The sequence below is a fragment of the Desmodus rotundus genome, chromosome 1 (assembly GCF_022682495.2).
Source record: "Desmodus rotundus isolate HL8 chromosome 1, HLdesRot8A.1, whole genome shotgun sequence".
In the NCBI taxonomy this organism is placed as follows: Eukaryota; Metazoa; Chordata; class Mammalia; order Chiroptera; family Phyllostomidae; genus Desmodus; species Desmodus rotundus.
Window position 1 is genome coordinate 96,260,939 of NC_071387.1, and position 24,331 is coordinate 96,285,269.

At 40.8% G+C, this 24,331-nt stretch overlaps 2 pseudogenes; one reads left to right on the forward strand and one right to left on the reverse strand.

Annotated features, from left to right (window-relative positions):
* Nucleotides 1-7,966: 7,966 nt before the first annotated feature.
* LOC112304825 (peptidyl-prolyl cis-trans isomerase A pseudogene) lies at nucleotides 7,967-8,383 on the forward strand (annotated as a pseudogene).
* A 3,830-nt stretch (nucleotides 8,384-12,213) lies between these two features.
* Nucleotides 12,214-12,863, reverse strand: LOC112304847 (BCL2/adenovirus E1B 19 kDa protein-interacting protein 3-like pseudogene; annotated as a pseudogene).
* Between the last annotated feature and the right edge of the window lie 11,468 nt (nucleotides 12,864-24,331).

Here is a 24,331-nt window from a genome sequence, read left to right on the forward strand (position 1 = left end):
CCCACTGGACTGCCTTGCACCATTGTTGAAAATCAACTGACCATAGATATATGGATTTATTTTTGGGCTCTCAATACTATTCTGTCAATCTAATTATTATTATTTTTTCCTGCTGCTTGCTTTGGGTTTAGCTTGCGTTTATTTTCCCAGTGTCATAGGATGGGCAATTTGGTTGCTGATTTCAAATCTTTCTTCTATTCTAATATGGGCATTTCTTATAGAGGCTCAAATTTATAGCTATTGCAGTTCAAATTTATAGTTGTTATAACTATGAATTTCCCCTCTAACCATTGCTCAGCTACATCCCATGGTTTTCGTATGTTGTATCTTCATTTTCACTCACCACAAAGCATTTTCTAATTTCCCTTGTGATTTCTTCTTTGACTGATTGGTCATTTAAAGTGTGTTGTTTACCTTCCACAAATTTGTGAATTTCCCAAAATTCTTTGTTACTAAATAGTGATCAGAGAACATATTTTATATGGTTTTAATCCTTTTAAATGGGGCTCGTTCTGTGGCCTAGCATATGGTCCATCCTGGAGAAAGTCCCATGCGCACTTGAGAAAAATGTGTATCTGCTGTTGTTGGATTGCACATTCCATAGAAGCCTGTTAGGTCTAGTTTGTAGTTACTGTTGTTCAAGTCTTCTCTTTCTTTGTTGTTCTACTGCCTAGTCATTCTTTTGTTTTAAAATATATTTTATTGATTATGCTATTACAGTTGTCCCATTTCCTTCCCTTTATCCCCCTCCCCCCTGAACACTCTTCCCCACCCCCTTAGTTCATGTCCATGAGTTAGACATACAAATTTTTGGCTTCTCCATTTCCTATACTATTCTTACCCTCCCCCTGTCTATTTTCTACCTACCATTTATGCTACTTATTCTCTGTACCTTTTCCCCCATTTCCTCCTTCCCCCACCCTGCTGATAACCCTCCATGTGATCTCCACTTCTGTGATTCTATTCCTGTTCTAGTTGTTTGCTTAGTTTGTTTTTGTTTTTTTAGGTTTGGTTGTTGATAGCTGTGAGTTTGTTGTCATTTTACTGTTTGTATTCTTTATCTTCTTTTTCTTAGATAAGTCCCTTTAACATTTCATATAATAAGGGCTTGGTGATGATGAACTCCTTTAACTTGACCTTATCTGGGAAGCACTTTATCTGCCCTTCCATTCTAAATGAGAGCTTTGCTGGATAGAGTAATCTTGGGTGTAGGTCCTTGCCTTTCATGACTTGGAATACTTCTTTCCAGACCATTCTTGCCTGCAAGGTTTCTTTTGAGAAATCAACTGATAGTCTTATGCGAAGTCCTTTGTAGTAACTGTCTCCTTTTCTCTTGCTGCTTTTAAGATTCTCTCCTTATCATTAATCTTGGGTAATGTAATTATGTGCCTTGGTGTGTTCCTCCTTGGGTCCAACTTCTTGGGGACTCTCTGAGCTTCCTGGACTTCCTGGAAGTCTGTTTCCTTTGCCAGATTGGGGAAGTTCTCCTTCATTATTTGTTCAAATAAGTTTTTCAATTTCTTGCTCTTCCTCTTCTCCTTCTGGCACCCCTATGATTCGGATGTTGGAACATTTAAAGATGTCCTAGAGGTTCCTAAGCCTCTTCTCATTTTTTTGAATTCTTGTTTCTTTATTCTGTTGCGGTTGAATGTTTATTTCTTCCTTCTGGTCCAAACCGTTGAGTTGGGCACCGGTTTCCTTCCCGTCAATGTTGGTTCCCTGTACATCTTTTTTTATTTCACTTTCCATAGCCTTCTCTTTTTCCTCTATTTTGTGACCATACTCAACCATTTCTGTGAGCATCCTGATTACCAGTGTTTTGAACTCTGTATCTGGTAATTGGCTACCTCTTTGTCACTTTTGGGCCATATTTTTTTTTTCTCATCTCACCTGGTACGTAATAGGGGCAGAGCCTTAGGTATTTGCCAGGGCAGGGCAACCCATGTTGCTGTGTTGTGGCACTGTATGTGGGGGAGGGGTCTGAGAGGGAACAATGCAGCTTGCTCAGCTTTGGGCTTGGCCTTCAGTCACTTCCTCCTCTACTCACAAGCAAATTGGGCCCTTCAGATGCTGATTCCTGGATGGGTGGTTTTGTGTAGGTTCTAGGACCCTGTTGGTCTCTCCAACACACTCTCCTGTGATACTGGGAGTGTTTCTCCCACCACGGCAACCCCTACAGGTTTTTTCAGTCATAGGTTTTGAGGCTTTATTTCCCCACACTGGGACCCTGGGTTGCATGGTCTATCTCATTCCCCAGTTGTTCCTCCCAGTTTATCCGCGCACAAGTGTGGGACCACCTGGTCCTCTAGCTACTGCCTTGCTGTGAGTCCTCTCCACCAGCTGCCCATCTCTGCCCCTCCTACCGGTCTGGATGAATGTTTCTTCTTTAATTCCTTGGTTGTCATACTTCCATACAGTTCAATTTTCTGTCAATTCTGGTTTTTTTGTTTTTAAATTTGTTGTTGTCCTTCTTTTGGTTGTGTGAGGAGGCGCAGTGTATCTACCCACACCTCCATCTTGGCCAGAAGTCTGCTTAGTCATTCTATCCAATATTGAAAATGAGGTATGGAAATACCCAACTATTATTGTTAAATTTACTCTTTTCCCCCCTCAATTCTTTCAGACTTTGCTCCATATATTTTGGAGCTCTGTTTAGGTGCATATATGATTACAATTGTTATATCTTCCTGATGGGTTGATCTTTTTATTTTAAAATGTCCTTCTTTATCTGTAGTAACTTTTGGGGGGGGCGGTTAAAGTCTATGTTATATGATATTAGTATTGCTACTCCAAGTTTCTTAGGGTTGCATTTTGCATGATATATTTTTTCCATACTGTTACTTCAACCTGTTTGTATCTTTCAATCTAAAGTTGTCTCCTGTAGATTGTGCAGTCCAATATTCTTTAAAAAAATATTTATTTTTAGAGAGAGGGAAAAGGGAGAAAGAGAGGGAGAGAAACATTGATTGGTTGCCTCTCACACATCCCCAGCTGGGGACATGGCCCACAACCTAGGCGTGTGCCTTGACTGGGAATTGAACCAGCAACCTTTTGGTTCACAGTCCGTCTCTCAATCCACTGAGCCACACCAGCCAGGGTATAATCTCTGCCTTCTTATTGGAGTTTTCAATCCATGCACATGTAATATTATTAATATAGATGGATTTTTATCTATTTAAATTTTTATTTTCATATATGTCTTGTATCTTTTTTCTCTCTTCTTCCTTTACTGTTTTCTTTTGCAGTAAGTAAATACTTTTTGTGTAATATTTTCTTTTAATTATTTTTTTGTGTTTTTGAGCTATTGTCTTAATGATTGCTCTAGGGCTTACCATATACATATTAGCAGAATCTACTTGAAATATATGCTAATTTAATACCATTGAGGTTTAGAATGTTACTCCTACAGCTGTACTTGTTTTTCCCCTTTTTGTGTTATGATTGTCATGTATATCACTACATGTTACAAACCCAACAATACAGTGCCTTATATATACAATACAATACCTTATATAATTTTATATCTATTAAAGAAGCTGAGAAAAGACAGGAGAGCAAGTATATATTTTATAGACTTTCTTATATTTATTTCACCCTTTCTGGTTCTCTTACTTTGTTTCTGTTGGTTCGAATTATCCAAATCTGGTGTGATATCCTTACACCAATACAGCTTTGGTCTCACTCACTTTCTTTGTGCTGTTGTCAAATATATTACTTTCTTATATGTTATAGGGCCAACAATGCAATTATATACATATTGCTTTATACAATTTCTTTTAAAATCACTTAAGAGAAAAAAATATACACATTTATACTGATGTGGTGACATGTCACCTTTACTGGTGCTCTTTGTTTTTCATGTGGATTTGAATTTCCATCTGGGTTTATGCCCATTCAGCTTTGCTTGACACATTTCTCAGTATTTCTTGTGAGGCAGATCTGCTTGCAACAAATTCAGTTTAGTTCATCTGAGAACGCCTTTATTTCACCTTCATTTTTTAAAGGTAGTTTTGCTGGATATAAGATTTCCTGGGTTGACAATTTTTTTCTTTCAGTACAGTTGATCTTCATTAATCACAGATTCTGTATTTACAAATTTGCTTGCTAGCTAAGTTTTGTTGGTAATACCCAAATCAATACTCATGGTGCTTTCACAGTCATTTGCAGAAAAATGCTAAGTAGCAGAAATTTAGATCACCAGATATGCCTGTTTCCAGCTGAAGTTGAATAAGGTGATGCCCTGCCTTCTTCTTTTGGCTCTTAAACTGTAAACAAATGTCCTTTTTATGATCTGTTTAGTGCCACAGATTTGAATTTTTGTGTTTTTTTTTTGTGTGTGTGCTTTTGCTATTTAAAATGGCCCCCAGGCATAGTGCTGAAGTCAGGTTTTCCTAGTGCAAGAAGGCTGTGATGTGCCTTACAGAGAAAATACCATATTTTTCGGACCATAAGACACACCTAGGATTTAGAGGAGGAAAATAGGAAAAAAAATTTGAAGCAAAAAATGTGGTCCTGTTCCTGCCTCCTGTGACCCTGCTCCACTGCCGCCCGCCCCCCCTCCCACCCCCACCCCCCACACCCCCGCCACCCACAGTGAGCCAGGTAAGCTACATTCGGACTATAAGACACACCCCCATTTCCCTCCCAATTTGGGGGGAAAAAGTGCACTTATAGTCTGAAAAATACGTACATGTTTTAGATTAACTTTGTTCAGGCATGTGTTATAGTGCTGTTGGTTGGAAGTGCAATGTTAATTATCAATAATATATATTAAATAAAATTTCTTTAAACAGAAACCCCATAAAACATGATTATATGTATATGTGCTTATATATATGTGTGTGTGTATATATATACACACATATATATACATATATATTTAAATATTTTATTTATTTCTGTTTAGAGAGAGGGGAAGGGAGGGAAAAAGAGGTGGAGAAACCTTGATGTGTAAGAGATACATTGATCAGTTTCCTCTTGCACGCCCTCAGATGGGGACCTGGCCTGCAACCCAGGCATGTGCCCTGACTGGGAACCGAACTGAAAACCTTTTGGTTTGCAGGTTGGCACCCAGTACACTGAACCACACCAGCCGTGGCACATGAAAAACAAGATTATATATTGATTGGTTGAAACAATATTGTGACCAGAGGCTGGCAGGAACTTAACCCTGTATTTGCCCCTTGGAGCAATGACTCAGTATTAACTAATTCAGTGTTTGCAGGGACTTTATAGAACATAACTACTGTAAATAAAGAGAATCCACTGTAGTTTGAATATGTCATCCCACTGTCTTCTACCTTCCATTGTTTTGGATGAGAAACAGTCTTATTGTAATCCCCTTGTATGTGAAGAATCTTTTTCCTCTTGCTGCTTACAAGATTTCTCTTTGTCTTTCAAGACTTTTACAGTGTATCTGGGTCTGGATGTCTTTTGGAATTTGTTGAGCTTCTTGGATGTATAGATTAACAATTTTCAGCACATTTGGGAAATCTTTAGCCAAGTTTTCTTTCTTTTTTTTTTCCTGCTCCCTTCTCTTTCTCCTCTCCTCTGGTACTTATTACAGATATGTTGGTGTATTTAAAGATGTCCCACCTTTCTCTGAGGCTTTGTTTATTTTTCTTGATTCTATTTTCTCTCTGTTTTTTGGATTCCATAATTTCTATTTATCTTCAAGTTTGCTGGTTCTTTCTTCTGTTAGTTCAAATCTGCTTTTGAGCCCCCATAATGAATATTTCCTTTGGGCTAATGTACTTTTCAACTCCAGAGTTTCTTTTTGGCTCTTTTCTTTTGTTTTCTTTTGTTAAATAATTTCCACCTCTTTATTGATATTCTCTGTTTGATGAGACATTATATCATACCTTCTTTTATTTCTTTAAGCATGGCCTTTGTTAAACTTGACATCTGTTCCCTTTCACAGGAAATCTCTGTTGCCTTATGTCTCATAATTTTTATTGAAAATAGGACATTTTAGGTAATATATTGTATTGTAGCAACTGTTCCCTTTCTCCCTCTCTGGGTGTTGTTTTTGTTGTTGTTTGTTTGCTTGTTTCATGACTTGACTAAGCTATTTTATTTAAGTCTATTTCCTCTCTATGAAATCTTTGGTGTTGCTCCTCGGAGGACATTGCCTTGGGCGTGCACACCATCACCTTGGTATGAGAGTGGTTGTAGCAGACTCTCTTTGACTCTCTTTCCTCAATTTCTATTAAGCTGTCTGCTTCATTTGGTATTACACACCACCTATTAAGCTCCACTAATTACTGGTGGACTTCTTTTCCTCCCCCCGGCCCCCACTTCTCCTCCTTCTTGTCTTCTTCCTTTTACAATTTCCTGGGGCATACATTGCTTAGCAGTCTGATCCAATTAAATGTGAACAGGACTAGATTTTGAGGCTGGTCTTTGAGGTATGTTCTGACCCCAGGAGGGTTCTTAGCTGTCTCTTTTCCTGATTCTCTCTGGTTAATTAAATTACCTATGGTTTAGCCTTGTGGTTTTTAATTAAGAAGAACTTTCTTTTTTTTTAAAGAGGGCCCTTAAGGTTGAACTTTCTCATATTAAGTTTCAAATAAAGTTACTGCCTTTGGGAGAGCCTCAGGTCTCTTATCTACTGAGTGCCTTTGCCTGGGCAAAAATCTCTCAGCCACTACTCTGGGCACTGGGTAGGACAGTAGCCTCTGGTCTTCTTGGTTTGCTTCTCCCAGCATGCTCTATTAGCAATCTGGGATGAGGGCAGTTGGAACCCCAGTATTCTTGGACTGTCACACTTGGGACAAAGATTCCATCCTATGAGTAGTAGCTGTACAGGGGAAGGGAGCCCCTACTTCTCTGCCATACTTAATAGAAATTTAGCTTCTTCAAGTTGGAGTTAGAGGGGATGAAAAATGCTGGCAAGATATGGTAAGCAAGGCTTGATTGGGAGTTGTGGGGAGAGGAAGCATTGTCTTCTTGCCCATACCTATCTAGAGTTGAGTGTCCTTCAAGTTGAGCTGGGGAAAGGGAAGGTGGTAGAAGTGAGGGGGGAGGGAATTAGTTTGGCTCAAATGCTACAGACTCTTCTGATTCTTACCAAGTTTTAGTAGAATAAATGTTTCTTCATTGGCTATTTGCCATTAGAACAATTTTCAGAGATTTTTTTTTTTAATCCACCAGCTTTGATTGTCTTTCTGGGGAGTGAGTATACAGACATCCTCACATTGTCACCTCAGAGCTTTTATCTCCCCATTTTTCTTTTTTTAAAAAGATTTTATTTATTTATTTATTTAGACAGAGAGGAAGGGAGGGAGAAAGAGAGAGAGAGAAACATCAATTGTGGTTGCCCCTTGTGTGCCCCCTGCTGGAGACCTGGCCTGCAACCCAGGCATGTGCCCTGATTGGGAATTGAACCAGCGACCCTTTGGTTCTCAGGCCAGCACTCAATCCACTGAACCACACCAGCCAGGGTTCCCTGTTTTTCTTTTTAAGCTTTTTGGTTAGTCTGTTATTTACATTAACAACTATCCAGTACCTCAGGCAGCTATAAAATTAAAACACTTGCCTGTAACTACTTTTGACAAATGACCTCAGAAGCTGGCTTTTTGCACTTGCAAGCTCCAAGTGAAGCCAAATGCAGACAGCCTTATAAGTTGGGTCTTTCAAGGAACCACAAGCCAGTGCCAGTAATGACTATTTTGGGGAGTAGGACTTGGAAAGAGCTCCAGCTTCATTCTGTTCCCTCCAGTGGCTGCCAGACTTCAATGGGAATGTGGGGCTATTTCTCAGGGTTGCAACAGAGCTGGAGAGTTGGGAACAGGACTAGGGCAAGTTAAAGTCACAGAGCTGACTCATCTTACCAAGTTTTAGCCATCTTTCTTGAATAAGCATTCCTCAATTTTCTGCAAGCCTTTGGTTAGGTTATAGAATCTTTAAAAAGTTGATTCTGGCCTTGCAGATGCCGCTGCCACCTCAGAACTTCCCACGCCCAGACATGGTCAACCCCACCATGTTCTTCAACATCGCTGTCGACAGCGAGCCTTTGGGCCGCGTCTCCTTTGAGCTGTTTGCAGACAAATTTCCAAAGATGGCAGAAAACTTGAGTGCTTTGAGCACTGGGGATAAAAGATTTGGTTATGAACATTCCTGCTTTCACAGAATTGTTCCAGGATTTACGTGCCAGGGCGGTGACTTCACAGGCCACAACAGCACAGGTGGCAAGTTTGATGATGAGAATTTTGTCCTGAAGCACACAGGTCCTGGCACCTTGTCCATGGCAAATGCTGGACCCAACACAAATGGTTCCCAGTTTTTCATCTGCACTGCGGAGACCGACTGGCTGGATAGCAAGCATGTGGTCTCCGGCCAGGTGAAAGACGGCATGGATGCTGTGACAGCCATGGAGCACTAGGGGTCCAGGAATGGCAAGACCAGCAAGAAGATCAGCATTGCTGACTGTGGACAACTTGAATAAACTTGACTCATGTTTTATCTTACCCACCAGCCCATTCCTTCTGCAGCTCAGGAGAGCACCCCTTCACCCCACCTGATCTGCTTGGAAAGTTCTATAATCTTCGTGCTCTCGATGCAGTTCACTGGGTTCCATGTTTTCCTTACCCCTTCCAAGTCTAGCTGGTCTGCAGAGTTAAGTTTTTGATTATAAAATAAAAACTAAAAAACAATTGTCAGAAAAAGTTCATTCTCACAATGTTTGCTGGTTTTTAAAAATTGCTTTTATGTAGGAGTGAATTTTCATAACTACTGTCTTTGCCATTTTTGCTGACATCACCCAAATCAACATTTAATTAATATTAATGTTCAAACATCAGCACACCCACCAAATTTCTGTACTGTGCTCAGGTTTCTTTATATTATCCAAAAAGATGTCCTGGAAGATTATGTTTCTTCCTTGAAATCAAGCGAAAGCAAATAAAGTTCTAAAATTTCCCCTGCCTAACAGTGTTGTAATTCTATTGTAACACTATGAAAAAGGGAAATGAGGTTTATTTAGCATGAGTAGTTCTCTCTGTTCCCACTGCTTGGTGCTCACAAATTATCTGAAGAATATAGGATCTAGAACCTTGTCAGGGTGACTAATATCAAAGTCATTGCTGAATAGTTTTATAAATTACATTTTAACATTTATTGAAAGTCAGAATGGGATTTTCCTATTTCCAGTATTTTTCCTATTTTCTAAAAATTTTCAAAGCATGTCTATAGTAGTTCCAAAATTATATCTCCAGTTTCTTTCAGCATCTTTGGGGATGGAATGCATCCAAATTTGGAGTCTTAAACATTCCAATCGAGATTGTTCTCTTATCATTCTTCACTTTTTTGGGGCCTCAATTTCCTCCTAACTACACCCTTAAATCATTTTAATTTTGAGCATCATTCTCTTTGTAGAACACAAACCAAATGAAAGTTGAGAGGTTCTCCTTTCTCTTGGTCATCTGTTAATATTACACCATCTATGCTAAGCAATGGGCCTGTTTCTTCCTTCTTCTTCTTGCTCCAAATATAGATATAAAAGCCCTTTTGTTGTCTGTAGCATGTTTCACAATCTCAGTTCCACCCGGGTTACAGCCATTCTGACACTATTCTCATAGGTTTATATCAGTCTTTTGTGTTTATCCCTGACTAGGAAGCTCTTCTTCCATTCTCTGTCATAGGATTTCCTGTACAGCCACTTTTGTTCCTTTAAATGCTCTTCCCATTGCTTCTTTGTCAGGATCTAAAAGGGTCAAAGGAGTGACTGGTTTTTATTTTTGGTTGGATATTCTTGAAATGATAATTTATTATTTCACATATTAATTTAGAATTGGAAGAGAAAAATATTTAGTACATGCAATGTAGAGATAATTGTTGATTGATTTAGCATTCAGTAATTAATTTATGCATCAGTTTAGCATCCAATGATTAATTTAGCATTGTAATAGCCACAGGCATTGTCTTGTTCACAGTGGGTCAGGAATTTGGAAAAGGCTTATCAGGAAAGCTATACTCTGTTCCAGGTCATCTGCTCGGATGGCCTGAACAGCTGGGAGTGACTCTAATGTCTGAGGTTAGAACAGTGGGAACTGGGGAATCCTGTTCCAGGATGACTTCTTCAGTTATATGACTGTAGTTTGGGTTGGGATGGTTGAAGAGCAGGCTCAATCATAGTGTCTACAGGTATCCTTACCAGCATAGTTGTGGCAAGGTAGTTGGACCTCTTACTTGGGAGTTCCAGACTTCCAGTGAGCGAGATGAAAATTGCATGGCCTTTAATGACCCATCCCAGGAAGTCCTACAGCATCACTCCCACTGCTCTCTCTGTTGGAGCAGTCACAGCCAGCCCAGATTAAGGAGAGTGGACATAGACCCCACCTCTTGATGGGAGTGGTGTCAAAGAATTTATGGCTCAGAAGAACTGCTCGGCCAACCCACAGAATTATAAGCTTAATAAAATGGCTATTGCTTTAAGCCATTAAAAAAGAATTGATGGTCATATTTTAAAACTGCCTCAGTTTTACAAATAATTACTTATAGAGAAGTATATGCCCTGGCTGGAAGGTTGCCAAACCAGTGACTAGAAATATTTCTTTTCAACCAATTTCTTCCTTTGATCCATTAAAACATCTTTGCATAAAAATAAAATACAGGGTCTGGCAGAAGTAAGGCCTGCTTGAGTGTGGTTGGTAGGGTAATAATATGGGTGTAGTAATTTATAGATCTAATGTGAACATTTCACCTAAAATGTCGTATGGTGTGCTCTTGAATGTGACATTGTTATGCTACAGAATTGCATGCTGATGATTTTGTAATAAAAAGGGGTGTTACTTGTGCTGGACTCTATAAATGCTGCTCCTAAAAATCCACGCATACTGAAGTGGGAAAATTCTCTTCCATCTCAGTGGTGTTCATTTATTGACTGATTGATTTCCAAAGCTACATATGCACATGTTTAGAAGATCTGTGAGACTTATTATGAAGAGCTGGGGTTCCCCCTTCATTTCCTGTTCCCCACAGGCACTACATTCAACTGCTTTAGCTAATTATTTTGTATTCTTCAGATGTCTAAATTGCGTGCTCATATTGCTACTTCCTGATTTTTTGGCTGTAGGCCTTATCTACTATCATTTTGGAAGTCAAGGCTTTAACTCTTTCGTCTTTCATACACTTCTTGTCTTTATTCCTCACATGTTACTGTATCATACACATTTTTGGTTACATAGATATTCAGAGTTTACGTCACCACACACTATTCATAGCTGAGCAATGTAGTTACTAGGACCATTTTTCCTGCACTTTTGTTTCCTCCCGCTCTCCCACATTGAGTAAATATTGTCTGGTTTTTGTTGTTTTGTTTGCTTTGTATGTATAACATTAATTCAAGCCTAAACTCTGCCTTGAGATTTAAATATCTCATTACATTCAAACACATTAGATTTTCTAATGGCTTAATTTTCTTTTTCTTTTTTTTTCCCAAAAGCAATTTCATATATTTCTAGGCCTGAGACGTTCCTTATCAGAAATAAAGATTCTACACCATAGAAAAGACAGCATTACAGTATACTAGTAGTAAAATCTGATGTACTTTAGTCCCTATTCCATTTCATAGCTGTATTTACACAGATCGCCTCCTACGAGTGCAAAGGTGCCATCAGGAGCTTAGCAAAGAGCGGCTCCAAAGCTGGTTTAAAATAATTTTTTATTGTCCAGGATATTTTTTGTCTTGTGTCTTGTGTTTTTTTCTTGCTTTCTTTTTAATAACTAATAAGTTCAAGCCTAGGGAAGCTTGCCTTTGTCTTGAAAAACAAAACAAAACAACAAAACTTTTATGTCATTTGCCAACCTGATCTTGTTTTTAGAGAGAGACGGGAGTCATCTTGCAAGAGTAAAATTTATACCGTGAATGATTCAGGTCTCAGTCTGGCGGCACTGAAAGGGCACAACAGCATTATCGATAGAATTATTATCTGCTGGTGGCATTTGTGGAAAAGAAGCCCTTGCAAATTTCTAAACAACAGTAAACTCTGTTAGGAAATTCTAAAGTGCTTTACAGGCCAAAAAGGGAATGAGGTTAGTAAAATGCCTCATCAGAGTTTGAATAAAATACTGGATTTGAGAATTACTGGAGGTTGGGTACGTAAAAATAGGGTTGTGGGTTGGGTCATGCTTACAATGGTCTCAAGTTCAAATAAACTACTGTGACAATACACCACTTCACAGGTCACACGCTTTTTCAGGGGCTTCTTTCCTTCAGTAGGTGCTGGCAGAAGGCGAGCTCAGTCGTTTTCCAACATAGATGCCTAGCCCCGAAGCCAAAACATGAGACAGGAAGAGAGATGGAATGAACACCTGAAGAAATTCCGCAGAGAAAATACCCCCTTTCTTCATGGGTCTGCTTTTCCTCCTGCTTAAAGAAACAGATCGTTTTGGGTGCCGGAAGTGGAACTCCTTAGGTGGAATGTTCTCAGGCCTACTGGACCAGCCTGACACCTAGTCTACACTTTTCTTCAAAGCATCAACTTGTTTCTCTCCTTCTACAGCTTCTTGTTCTGACTGAGAGCTACGGGCCCTGCTGGTGTGCATGTCCACATCGAACGTAATCCGCCCATCTTCTCGTGGGGACGGGCTGTCACAGTGAGAGCTGCCTCTCGAACTGCTCTGTCCTGATTCATGTTGTGCATCCAAAAGAATCTTCCCCATGTCTCCACTCTGGATAGAGGATGGGGAAAGGACATGTTCCAGCCTCCCCATTTTTCCCATTGCTATTACCGCTGTCATTGCTGCTGTTCATGGGGAGCTCCACCCAGGAACTTGAGGCTGGCTGGCCGGGGCAAAGGCTGCTCCCGGTCACCGCAGTTGTTGTGCAGGGGCGGCAGCTGCTCCAGTAAATGAGACCACATTGTCCAGCAGCTGGAGGAGCTCTGTCCGCAGCTGGACTGGCTCAGGTTCTGCGACAGCAACACAACAAGCTGAGTCTCCTGCCCGCTTTTCTGCTCCTTGGCTTAATTTTCTTAAATACCCCAGTGTGTAGCCTTCTGACCTGCCTGCGTGTGGGAGTTGTTATTCCCAGGCCTGCTGCACAGCTGTCTCCTTGAGAACCCCCTTCACCATCTGCTGGGACCCCCTCATGTCTCTCTCAAATCGGATCCTGAGTCTCCTGGATTCACTTCCTTCCTCTTTCTTGCTTTATCCCTTGCTTCAGGTCATTCTCTAATACCGTGATAAGTAAAGGTACATTTCTGAGACTTTGCTATGTCTCAAAATGTCTTTATTTTGCTCTCACACTGTCAAAGTGTCCCACCTGCAGTGTCCAACCTGTGGCCCATGGACTGCATGTGTCCCAGAATGGCTATGAATGAGGCCCAACACAAAATCATAAATTTACTTAAAACATTACGAGATTTGTTTGTGATTACATGTTGCAATGGATTTAATGTGTGGCCCTAGACAACTCTTCTTCCAGTGTGGCCCAGAGATGCCAAAAGGTTGGACACACCTGCATATAGGTTGGATAGAGAATTCAAGACGGGAAGTCATTTGTTCTCAGTACTTTGCACGCACCGCTGTCTCTCTGGCTCTCACAGCCCTGAGAAACCCAGTTCCATTCTGGGCGTGACTCTCAGGAAGCATTTCGTCTCTCTGGAAGCAGGCGCGGGTCTTCCCTGACCCCAGAGATCTAGAGTTCGTGGTCTGGATCTCTTTCATTCACTGTGTTGGGCCCCGTCAGTCTGGAAAGTCATTTCCGAAGTGTTTTTTCTCTTTTATTGTAGAAATGTGTATTAAAATAACTATCACCAGGTGAAGGAATGAAAGATCGCCAGCACCCCAGGGCCCGGCCCCACCCCGGGCTGGCCCCTGCTCTGGAGGTGCAGTGACCATTGCGACAGGCGGTCGGCATCTTCTTGACTTTCGTTACAGTTTTGCTTGCGTGTAGAAGGCTCTAAGCAACCCAGTGCAGGTCTGCCTGTCGGGGCTTTGTAAACATGGACCACACGTAACAGCACACTTACCACCTCCGCCATTTCTAAGTAGTTCAGGACTGTTAAGTACGTTCACACGCTGTGCTTCCGTCCCCAGAGCTCCTTTCATCTTCCCACCCGAAACCCTGAACCCATCACACACCAGCTCTCCCCCCTCGTGCCCCGGCCCTGGCGCCCACCATTCTACTCTGTCTCTGTGAGTTTGACTATTGTAGGTGCCTCATGGAAGTGGAATCATACAGTTTTTCTTGTTTTGTGACTGAATTATTTTGCTTAGCATAATATCCTCAAGGTTCAACCATGTTGTGGGATTATGTCAGAATTTCCTTTCTTGCCCTGGCTGGTGTGGCTCATTGGGTTAAACGTCAGCTTGCAAACTAAAAGGTCGCAGGTTCAATTCCCGGTCAGGGCATATGCCTGGGTTGTGGGCCAGGTCCCCAGTTTGGGGCATGAGAGAGGCAACTGATCAATGTTTCTCTCGCACATTGATGTTTCTCTCTCTCTCTTTTTCTCCCTCCCTTCCCCTCTCTCTAAAAGATAAATAAAATCTTTAAAAAAATTCTGTTTTAAAGGCAGAATAATATTCTATTTGTGTGTATCATATTTTATTCTTTTCTTTTTTAATCCTCAGCTGAGGACATGTATATTGATGAGAGAGAGACAGACAGACAGACAGACAGACAGACATTGATTGGTTGTGTCCTGTACGTGCCGTGACTAGGAATCAAACCCACAACTTTTTGGTGTAAGGGACAACACTCCAACCAACTGAGTTACCAGGATAGGGCTGTATCACATTGTATTTATCCACTCATGCATCTGGCCTCTGTCTTTTATATAGTAGGTGTTTTCCTCAAATGCCTGGTGAAGCATGGGTTTCTGCTCATACCTAAATGTGGACTGTTAGACAGCTCTGCCCATGTGGACAGGCCTATCCCGTGGCCTTCACTGTAGGGAGACGCAGTTGGCCATCAGGGAACTCCTTACGTCAGTGTTTTCAGGTCTTTCTTTTTGGGTTGGCTGGATTCTCTACACAAGGCTCTTCTAATCTCCTGCCTAAAGGTGCCAACTTCTGCGTCTGGTTTCTATGAAGAAAATCTGTTGACTTCTCATTTTTTCCCACTGCCGGCTCAAGATTCTGCTTTCTCAGTTCTGGTGAATCAGTTACCATGTGTCCATCTATTACCTGTCTTGAAAAGTTTTCCCCTTATGGTCTTCTCTCCCTTCTTATTGTTCTTGTGGGCTTGTGGCATTAGAAAAGTCTTCTTACTGCCATTGTATTTTGGTTCTGGCAGAACCAAGGTAAATACATGTGTTTAACCTACCCTCTTTAATCTGAAGAGTTCCAATTTTTAAATTAAACCTTTTCTTAATGTATAATATAGAGACATCTGATTTATTTATGATTAAATTTTCTTTTTTAAAAAATATATTTTCTTGATTATGCTATTACAGTTGTTCCATTTCCCTCCCTTTATTCCCCTCCGCCCTGCACACACCCTCCCCCCACATCCCCCCCACTTTAGTTCATGTCCATGCATCATACATATAAGTTTTTTAGCTTCTACATTTACTATATTATTCTTAACCTCCCCCTGTCTGTTTTCCACCTACCATTAATGCTACTTATTCTCTGTACCTTTTCCCCCTCTCTCCCCCTCCACTCCCCTACTGATAACCCTCCATGTGATCTCCATTTCTGTGGTTCTGTTCCTGTTCTAGTTGTTTGTTTAGTTTTAGTTTTTGTTTTTCTTTCAGGTGTGGTTGTTAATAACTGTGAGTTTGTTGTCATTTTACTGTTCATATTTTTTATCGTCTTTTTCTTAGATAAGTCCCTTTAATATTTCATATAATAAGGGCCTGGTGATGATGAACTCCTTGAACTTGACCTTATCTGAGTAGCACTTTATCTGCCCTGCCATTCTAAATGAAAGCTTTGCTGAGTAACCTTGGGTGTAGGTCCTTGCCTTTCATGACTTGGAATACTTCTTTCCAGACCCTTCTTGCCTGCATGGTTTCATTTGAGAAATCAGCTGACAGTCTTATGGGAACTCCTTTGTAGGTAACTGTATCCTTTTCTCTTGCTGCTTCTAAGATTCTCTCCTTCTCTTTAATATTGGCTAATGTAATTATGATGTGCCTTGGTGTGTTCCTCCTTGGGTCCAGCTTCTTTGGGACTCTCTGAGCTTCCTGGACTTCCTGGAAGTCTATTTCCTTTGCCAGACTGGGGAAGTTCTCCTTCATTATTTGTTCAAATAAGTTTTCAATTTCTTGCTCTTCCTCTTCTCCTTCTGGTACCCCTATAATTTGGATGTTGGAATGTTTCAAGATGTCCTGGAGGTTCCTAAGCCTCTCCTCATTTTTTTCTGTTTCTTCATTCTGCCTGATTGAATGTTTCTTTCCTCCTTCTGGTCCACACTGTTGCTTTGAGTCCCAGTTTCCTTCCTGTCGCTGTTGGTTCCCTGTACATTTTCCTTTATTTCACTTAGCATAGCCTTCACTTTTTCATCTAATTTATGGCCATATGCAACCAATTCTGTGAGCATCCTGATTACCAGTGTTTTGAACTGTGCTTCTGATAGGCTGGCTCTGTCTTCATCACTTAGTTATATTTTTTCTGGAGCTTTGATCTGTTCTTTCATTTGGGCCTTTTTTTTTTTTTTTTTTGTCTTGGTTGGCCTGTTACTCAGTAAGGGATGGAGCCTTAGGTGTTCACTGTGGTGTAGCAACCCACCTTGCTGTGTTGTGGCACTGTATGTGGGGGAGGGGTCCAAGAGGGAATAATGCCACTTGCTCCACTCTCTGCCGGTTTTCAGTCACTTCCCCTGCTACCCACAATCAAATTGGGCCCTTCTGTTCCTGATTCCCGCGTGGATGGGCTTGTGTACATTCTAGGACCCTGTGGGTCTCTCCAATGAACTCTCCCATGAGTCCAGGAGTTTCTCCCGTTGCCACCTCAATCCCCACAGGAGTTTTCAGTCAGAGGTTTGAGGCTTTATTTCCCCGCACTGGAACTCTGGGTTGCTCCGTCTGTCTCACTCCCCAGTTGTTCCTCCCGGTTTATCTGCATTCGAATGTGGGACCACCTGGTCTGCAATCCACCGCCTCATCGGGTCCACCTTGCCATGAGTCCTCTTCACCTGGCTGCCTGTCTCTGCCCCTCCTACTGGTCTGGATGAATGTTTCTTCTTTAACTCCTTGGTTGTCAGACTTCCATACAGTTCGATTTTCTGTCAGTTCTGGTTGTTTTTGTTTTTAAATTTGTTGTTGTCCTTCTTTTGATTGTGGGAGGAGGCACAGTGTGTCTACATATGCCTCCATCTTGACCAGAAGTCTGATTAAATTTTCAGATTCCTAATAAATTGTTTAGAAATTCAGAAGAGGAAGGAATAGCTTCATGAAAAAATTGGGACTTCAGGAATGGATTGGGTTTGATTGGGTAGGGGAAAGGAGTGATGAGAAACACCAAAAGTGGGAGAAATGAACAAAGAGGTCAAATGGAAGAGTTGTGTGGAGAGGAATATGAGGGGCAGGTTATATAGAAACCCCAAGAGCTGGGGCAAGAATATTGGATTTTCCGTTAGAGGAGAGCATTTTACCATGTTTCTCAGCTTCAGAGTATTGCAGGAAAACGTTTACACATTTGAATGTTGATGAAGACATCTACAAATATAGATAAAATGTGATAATTTGTACTGTTTCCTGGTTGGTGTTAGTGACATCATATGATTTCACCAGTTATAGTTTGGGTGACAAAGTAGAAGTTCAGGGTTTCAGGACTGTGCCAGAGGTTTGTGCATCATAAGTGGCTATTAGGGGAAAGAAAAGTCCTATCAAGGGCTCAGCAAATGCTGGAACATGAATGTGAAACTATTTAGCAACACCTACAGCCACCTTTAGTTTACATGATGGATTTGAGACAGTGCTTATCTAGGTACTCGTTTATCGAAAGGAGATCAGCGAGAGAAAGTATAGAAAACTAATGCTTGTCAGTTCACGGATCATCTTTCTCAACAATCTGTGGAAGTTAATGGTGGACACTTGGAACATTTGTCTCTAAATGTGTGTGCTTTAATATTACAATGCAATTTTAATTTCAAGTCAAAACACACAATTTTTTCCTACTTGTTCAACTTGTAAACCTTTATAGGAAAAATCAAACTGTACCCGAGAAACAGCATATGCCACCTCTGCTAGATGGTACTAAGTGGTTGCATGCGAACGCGTTCTCATTACTCTACATTAGCATTAACTCTTCAGCTTGGTTTGAAGTGTTTTGCAAACATTGTTAACCCGCCATCCCTCATCACAGTTTAAAGTACTAGTTACAAAGTGTGATATTAGCCATCAATAATTGTAAGTCACAAGAAAATGGTGAATGGTCATATGTACATAGGATGCATTTTTCCCCAATAGAAACCATTGGGAAGAATAAATATCTAATGAGGCAACGTGCAACAAAGTGTCATTGACATTAATCATCAAGAGAAGAGGAGAACAGATTGGCACGTGCCTCCCATGTCCACTAGCTTGATGTTAGTTAGGAAAACTTACAGGCTAAGTGAACTTAGTGAAGGTAGTTTAGTCACCTGGCTCTGGTAGGTGATCATACTCAAGGCCCTTCTGACACAGACAGCATCCAAATGAGTAATCAGGAGGCAAGTGTAGACGTGGTTATCTGCGAGGACTTCTCACTGATACTGAGGTGTGGAGGAAGGGCAACAGTGTTATAATAAAAAACCATTATTTGTAAGGAGGATTAGAGGAGCTTGTTTTAGGGCTTGGGGACTAACACATAGTCCTGTTTCAAGCCTAATCCCCACTTACTTCCCTACAAATGAATGGACATGGGAACAACCCTTCAGGATCTAATCTGTTTGTAGAGTAATAAGGTTATTTATTAGTTACCAAAACTTTTTCTTCCAAATGGCATATGTAAATAGTATTTCTTGAGCATCCACTGGGGAAGCAAAGATGAGTAAGATTTGCTCCTGCCCTCAGGGAAGTTACAGCCTTAGAGGGGAATTCGTGCTCATGAATGGTTCATTATAATACTTTATCATTGTAATTATACACTATATTATAATTATACTGTTGCATTACAGAGATGGAATTATCCAGACGGTGCTATGTAACACAGACAGGAAAGTCTTTCTGGAACAGGTGATGTCTGACCTTAGTCCAAAAGAATGAAGAAAGGCATACTAGGGAGAGGAAGGGAGGTGAGAGGCAGCAGGGTGTGCAGCAGGGTGTGCAGATGGGTATGCAGCCCTTTGGCTAATGAGTGAGTCAGGGGTGGAGTTATGGAGGGTCGTACATGCTACATTAAGAAGTTTAGATTCTCCCTGGTTTTAGACAATAAAAAGTCATTAAAAGGTACTTAAAGCAACACAAATTTATTATTTCATAGTTCTGTAGTTCAGAAGTCCAGGTTGGCCCAGTTGGTTTCCCTGCTCTGGGATTCACTGGGCATCAAGGTGTCAGCCGGCTGGACTTTGACAGGGAGACTCTGTGAAGAATTTGCTGTTCAGATCGTTGGCAGAAACTAATACCTTCTGGTTTTAGGTAGGACTGAGGTCCCCATTTCCTTGCTGCTGTCAACTGGGGGCCACCCTGAGCTCCTAGAGGCCTCACTCCTGTGCTTGCACAAGTCCCCTACATCCCGGAGCTAGCAGCAATGAACCATTCTCTGACTTCTCCCTCTGCCACGTCTCTCCTGCTTCCAGCTGGAGAAAGTGTCCTTACAGGCTTATGTGATTAGGTCGGGCTTACCTGAAGAAGACAGGATGCTCTCCTTGTTTTAAAGTCTATAAACTTATTTATATCTGCAAAGTCCTCTCATCCATGTAAGGCACTCACGTGTTAGGTGTGGACATCCTGGAGGGGGCGTTACTCGGCTAGCCACGGGTGTCTAGGCAGCTTTCACAGAGCAGAGTCCCTCTCACTGCTAGGCTCTGCCCCCAGCACCTGTTCTCCTTCTAAGTCCCTGACTGATTTTTTAATGGCTTTATTGAGGTATAATTTACATTCACGCATATTATTTGCACAATTTAATGACTTTTAGTAAATTTAAGCAGTGTGAAACCATTACCACAATCTGGTTTTAGACCATTTCCATGACTCCAAAAAAGATTTCTCAGGCCTGACTGCAGAACACTGGCTGTGCCTTTTTTGTTCTTGTTTTTAGGCTCACCTCCCCTTTGAAGGCTTACATTACCCAGGACTTTCTTTGGCTCTCTGTGAAGTGCCCACATTCAGGATATTCTTTACAGGTGTGCAGGAGTACACCTCGAGTTGTTGACATTGGTTACCTCTGGGCAATGAAATGGAGGATTAGTGGGGAAATGATTAACTTTTTCTTTATGTATCTTTCAGGATTTAATAGACAATGAACATTTATCACTTTTGAGATTAAAATTCTTAATCATGAAAACAAAAAGAAATTCTTTCTTTGCTACTCTGGCTGCACAATAAAGGAGGTGCTTCAAATGCCAAAGAAGAGTGTCACCTGGATGTTTTCTGAGAGACCCGTCAGACCCAGACAGATGCCAAGGCTGCCACCATTCTCCCACTTCTCCAGCCTCCGCCCCGATGCTGAGGGGCGGTTCCTGCGTTAGCAGCACATGGTCATGGCATCAGTGGGGAGGCCAGACTCCAGACTCACTCTGTTTTCTCAGTTGATTGTTTGAAATAGTCTCACTTGAGTTTTCAAGAGAAAACCAGGATGGGGAACATTGGCAAGGGCAATACAAAATATTACAATGTAGTAGCTGTGAAATAGTAACAAAGTTCCAAGAATGTTTAGGTATGGAAACTGCCTAAGTACTGTTTTTGTTGTTTTAGTTCAGCAGTGGCCAACCCACAGCCCTTGGGCCACATGCAGCCCAGGATGGCTATGAATGTGGCCCAACACAAAATCGTAAATTTATTTAAAACATTATGAGGGTTTTTTTTTGTGTGATTATGTGTTGCAATGTCACGTAAAATAAATGTACGCATGCATGCACAATCACGCCTTATTCATTCATATCCTCACTATTTGGCAGCACCTATATTTGGGAGCAACTATTTTGAAGAATGAAACACATTAAAATTAGAACCAAAAATATCTGATGAGCACCTTGAGAATTCACTGAGAATTGCAATTACTTCTATCGAACCAGATATCGGTGCACTAGTTTCTCAAATATGATGTCAAACATACCAGTAGTTTGATGTTGCCCTCTTTTCTTTTACTTTTATAATAAAAAATGTTTAAAAAATGACATTTTCTTACTTAGATATGTACATTTTCTGTATTAGTGATCACAAACTTGGGACCTGCTCTACGATTTTAAAAGCGTATTGAAAAGGCTGCTGCATAATTAGGGTTATTGTGTAAGGGTTATTGTGTAGGGTTATTGCTTATCTGTGGTGGTGGATATCAAGAAAATTAGGCATGGACCTTTTTTCTTGCTCATCAGTTTTCATTAGTGTTTGTGAATTTAATGTGTGGCTCAAGGCAACTAATTTTCTTCTGGTGTGGTGCAGAGATGTCAAAAGGTTGGAAACCCCTGTTTTAGTTTAAGCTTTTTTTTTTTTTTAACTTCTGCAGAAGAATGATAGAAAAGTATGTTGGCTATCTCAAAAACTAAAAGCTGTACCACCTTTTTGCAGTTTGAAGAAACAAAAGAAGACTTTTGAATGGGGAATCTCATAAATTTCATTGTAAATCATGTTCATCTGAGATAATTGACAAGTAAAATTAATGAAATATTATTAAACTCTTATACTAGTCATGATTAATAATTTCTCATAATTATTAAAATATATTTCACAATTTTTATAAAACATGTTTATATTTTATTTTATTTTTTAAAGATTTTATTTATTTTTGGAGATGGGAAAGGAGGGAGAAAGAGAGGGAGAGAAACAGCAATGTGTGGTTGCTTCTCACACCTCCCTCCCCCACTCTGGGACCTGGCCCGCAACCTAGGCGTGTGCTCTGACCAGGAATGGAATAAGTAACCTATACTTCGTGGGACAATGCCCAGTCAACTGAGCCACACCAGTCAGGGCTAAAGTTTACCTTTTTAAAGCATATAGTTTACTGGTTTTGGTCCTTGGTGTGTTCATAAAGTTGTACATCAATCACCATGATCTAATTCCAGAACATTTCCATCACTCCAAGGAAAAAAACCCCATACTCATTAGCAGTCACTTCTATTCCCTCCCCACACCCCAAGTCCCTGGAAATACTAATATAATTTTTGTCTCTATGGATTTGCCTATCCTGGATAGACCACATATCAAGTTTTTGTTTAATCTGATTAGCTTTGGGTTTCTATTTTACAGACAGCTTTTCTTGTCAGAAAAAAAAATTAAAGATTTTATTTATTTATTTTTAGACAGAGGGGAAGGGAGGGAGAAAGAGAGGGAGAGAAACATCAATGTGTGGTTGCCTCTCACATACCCACCCCCCTCCACTGGGGACCTGGCCTGCAACCCAGGCATGTGCCCTGACTAGGAATCAAACAGGTGACCTTTTGGTTTACAGGCCAATGCTCAATCCACTGAGCCACATTAACCAAGGCAGACAAATTTAAAAAAAAGCAAAACGTAGTCCCTGACCCCCCAAAAGTTATTTTAGATTCAAATGATTTAATTCAGCTTCCATTAATTAAAGCCAATTTCTTATTAGACACCAGGGGGACATTACTACCAACCTTACAGAAGCAGAAAGGATTATCTCTGTTGTATTCTGTTGTATTTAAAGGAATACAATGAACAATTGTATGACAGTAAATTAGATAACTTAGATGGAATGGAAAAAACCCTAGAAAGACAAAAATTACTAAATTTCAAGAAGAAATAGAAAATCTAATAGACCTAAAAGAGGTAAAGAAACTGAATGTGTAATAACAAAAACCTTCCACAAAGAAAAACCCAAGCCCAGATGGCTTTACTGCTGAATTTTACCAAATATTTAAAGAAGAATGAATGCCAGTCCTTCATGAACTCTTCCAAGAAATAGGAGGGAACATTTGCCAATTCTTTCTATGAGGCCAGCATTACCCTGATACCAAAGTTAGACAACGACATGACAAGAAAAAAAAAAAAACTATAGATAAATGTCTCTTAGGAATTTATAGGCAAAAGTCCTAACAAATACTAGCAACAGAATCCAGCAGTTATAAAAAGAATAATAGACCATGACCAAGTGAGATAGCTCAGGAATGCAAGATTGGTTTAACATCTAAAAATAAATTAATGTGACTTCTGGCCAAGATGGAGGCATAGGTAGATATACTTTGCCCCCTTGCACAACCAGAAGAAGGACAACAAAAAATTTAAAAACAAAAAACAACCAGAACTGCCAGAAAATCAAACTGTATGGAGGTCCGACAACAAAGGAGTTCAAGAAGACACATTCATCCAGACCAGTAGGAGGGGCAGAGAGGGGCAGCTGTGGTGAAGAGGACTTGCAGCAAGGTGGCGGCTGGAAGATGGGAGCAGCCGAGGCAGTGGCTGGTGGAGCGCAAGGTCCCACTTTTGTGTGCCAATAAACCAGGAGGAACAACTGGGAAGGAAGACAGACTGCACAACCTAGGGTCCAGTGTGGGGAAATAAAGCTTCAAAACCTCTGACTGCAAAAATCTGTGGGGGTTGATGCGGCAGGAGAAACTCCCAGCCTCACAGGAAGGTTCATTGGAGAGACCCACAGGGTCCTAGAATGTACACAAACCCACCTACCCAGGAATCAGCACCAGAAGGGCCCAATTTGCTTGTGAGTAGAGGAGGAAGTGACTGAAAGCTGAGTCCAGAGCAGAGCAAGTGGCATTGTTCCCTCTTGGACCCCTCCCCCACATACAGTGCCACAGCACAGCGATGTGGGTTGCTACACTCTAGTGAACACCTAAGGCTCCGCTCCTTACTACGTAACAGGCATGTTGAGACAAAAAAAACATGGCCCATATGAAAGAACAGATCAAAGCTCCAGAAAAAATACACCTAAGCAATGAAGAGATAGGCAACCTACCAGATGCACAGTTCAAAACACTGGGAATCAGGGTGCTCACAGAAATGGTTGAGTATGGTCACAAAATAGAGGGGAAAGTGAAGTCTATGCAAAGTGAAATAAAGTAAAATGTACAGGGAACCAACAGTGACAGGAAGGAAACTGGGACTCAAATCAATGGTTTGGAGCAGAAGAAAGAAAGAAATATTGAACCAGAACAGAATGAAGAAACAAGAATTTTAAAAAATGAGGAGAGGCTTAAGAACCTCCAGGACATCTTTAAATGTTCCAACATCTGAATCATAGGGGTACCAGAAGAAGAAGAGGGAGAGCAACAAATTGAAAATGTATTTGAACAAATAATGAAGGAGAACTTCCCCAATCTGGCAAA